This window comes from Triticum aestivum, chromosome 2D (assembly GCF_018294505.1).
Source record: "Triticum aestivum cultivar Chinese Spring chromosome 2D, IWGSC CS RefSeq v2.1, whole genome shotgun sequence".
Taxonomy (NCBI): Eukaryota; Viridiplantae; Streptophyta; class Magnoliopsida; order Poales; family Poaceae; genus Triticum; species Triticum aestivum.
Window position 1 is genome coordinate 444,457,893 of NC_057799.1, and position 3,231 is coordinate 444,461,123.

Consider the following 3,231-nt stretch of genomic DNA (forward strand, 5'->3'; position numbering starts at 1 on the left):
GACATGCAACTTACACAAAGCATACAGGGTCTAATGCGTTTTTCGAGCTAACTTTGACAAAATGTTAGAGCAATAATATATGACATGCAACTTACACAAAGCATACGGTCAAATTCGTATGTGAAAGGAGTTTCCAATGATATAATTTTCACATTATACATCTCATGTACTATTAATCTTGTCAATAGTCAAATTGGAAACCATCTCGAGTACAAATCTAGGAGTACGTACGAATCTAACAATATTGATTGGGCGTTGTTGAATGTTGATACCTTTTTGATCAAAGTAGAGATACTTTGACTACACATAAAACTTATATGTAAACTAGAAAGGATAAGGGGAGTATATTGTACGTTCAAAAACGAAACGAACATTGAATACCCTTTATATATGATTTGCGGATGCTATGATCACCGGTTCAAAATTTTGAATCCGCCTTAGGTATCACGTGCCCCCACTCGTTCCCTCTCGATTTCATCTCGGGGTCCGGAGATCTATTGAAAGAGGACTAGGGTGGGTACATGCGAATGATACTCGACGGAATGTTCAAATGAGGCATGCGGGAGGATGGACTCGACTGGAGGGCGACATGATCGATGGAGAAGAGGGTTGGAGAGGAATGAGAAATAAGCAAACGCCACATGATTATACTTGAACGGCTCAAATAAACAATAAGTTGTCTCGCTTGGCCTACATAGTGAAAGGCCTAATGCGCAACGCGGAGCATTGACGCTCGAATATGGCCGGGAAAACAGGGAAACCGACATGTGGGGCACACCCGTCGGGACGACGTAGCGCAAACTAGTCCAATGGAGGAGCTGACCCACGACCTCCTCGCCACCGACAATCGTTCATGTGCGTCGTTGGGGCCAACAACGGGCTGGAGCTCCAGCACCACCTCTGGATATGGTGACCGCGGTGAGCGACACGCTCATATCGTCGCGAGACACGGTCGGTTTTAGTGTGCCGAGGGTGGCGTTAGTGTTGTGGCACGACCAACGGTATGTTTGGTTTGAGCCCAAGGTTACCCCATCAAAGCATTGGGTAGCCAAAATTTTGGTTGAGGTATTGGTTGCCCATGATTTGGCCGACATTGGCAAGAAAAATGAACTAGAGTTGGCTAGAGTTCATTGGCATGCCAAAGAAATGGCAACCATCCAAACAAAGACCAATCTTTGGGTCATGACCAAAATTTTGGTTGAGGTATTGGTTGCCCATGATTTGGCCGACATTGGCAAGAAAAATGAACTAGAGTTGGCTAGAGTTCATTGGCATGCCAAAAAAATGGCAACCATCCAAACAAAGACCAATCTTTGGGTCATGACCAAAATTTTGGTAAGGTGCACTTTGGCCACAATCCAAACACACCCCAACACCCGGCTCGTCGAGGATGGATGGGGCGCCGCAACGCGTCCGCGGAGTAGTGTAGCGCGGCCAACTGCATCCTCTGGACCTGAGACCATGCCGGGTTGTCTTGCTTTTTCAATGACATGCGGGGATCGCATGTGAGCAAAGGGCATCTCCAACGTTGCCACGACCGCAGCTGACTACCCTGGCACACCAAAACCCTCGTCCCTCACGCCGCCGCGCGATGCGTTCCCAGCCGGCGCCAGCTGCCTGCATTCATGCCGTCCGTTCGTATGTCGTCGTTAAGAGGCTCGGTGCCCGAGGAACCAACTCCGGCGACTTAATGACGCACCCGGACGCTTGGCCTCACCGGAATGCGCTACTTAAAGCGGTAACGCCCAGCTAACCTCCACACCATAGCGCATCGTCCTCCTACCTAGCACCACATCTGCCATGACCGCAAGTGCGAACGCTCTGCGGGAGAGCTTGTCTTCGGGGATGAAGCTCGAGGTCGCCGCCCTCGCTCAAGTCGCCTCTCGCGACGCAATAGCGGCGTAGCCGGACGCGAACGCGACCGCACAAGCGGTGGCCACGCTGGCGGCCGACGGCAGGAGCACCGTCAGCCACGCGTCCTACTTGCCGCCATCCAACGTACGGCACCGCCGAGGTCGGGGACTCCTCCGAGGATGAGTAGGGCATGGGAGGCGGCAGGGCATGGTGTGCCAACTGGCCGGTCCGTATCCCGTGTTCTACTCTTCCTCGCCGGAGACCGCACCTTCACTTCACGGGTCTTGAACCCCGCCCCCGTACATAGAGATCGCAGATGCAGGACGTCGGTCGCCGCCGTAGAATAGGTTTAGGGTCGGGTTTCTTTTATTTTTCTGTCCTATAAAAGTTCGAAATGTAATGAAAATCTGTCGTGTTTGCATTAATCTCGGCCGGTGTATATGAACTTTCACAATAATATACATATTGTAGGAGTACTAGCAAGATGCCCGTGCGTTGCACGGAAGATCAAGATCTTGTGGGAGAAAAGGATGAACGAGGGAAAGCCTTATCTGCAAATGTGGAGAGGAGTGTGGGTAAATTGTCATAGTTTCCTTCCTATCCGTTAGATATAGATCGGACGACCTATATTGCAGGATGACAGGCACACCATCATCACCAACTCTGCTTTTTATTGAACCGAGACAAATCTAACATGCGAAGTAAAATAAACACATAGGGTCTATACATACGCAAATTATCTCAGGCACTCCAATAGTACGTCCACTACACATTCACGCATTTCACATCTTTCTACATCTACGGGAACCTATGAAAGGGTTAACGTAAATTGCCTCTCTCTCCCCTCCCCTGATTTTCATGGTGGTGGGCCCCTCCCTCCCCCCAATCTACAATCAACACCTCACACGTTTCACATTACGTTAATTACGTAACTGCGATTACGTAGGTGTAGCATTACTCGTCCTAAAAAACCCAACTAAGCCAACCTCCCAGCATATCGCGTGGGAAAAGACCCGGCCACGCCGTTTTAGTCGGGATTACCGGATTACTAGTAGTAGTATCGATGGATCGCGCGAAGCAACAAATTTTTTTTTTGAGGGGGCGAAGCACCTAGTTTAAAAGGAAAAAAGGCGGTACACTCACAGCACTCCTGTCGCGGTCGCATTGCACCCCACACACGTTCGGTCCTGCACACGGCTCACGCAAACGGAACGCGCTTCGGCTTGCCTCTTCACTGACACGTGGGACTGCACTTGGAGAAACCGACCATGCGCCAAACTCCCCCCGCCCACCGCGCGAAAATCCTCCCCCCCCACACACCCAAAAATTCCCCCCAAATCCGATTCAACCGCCCTTCGGCCAACTAGCCAATAATAT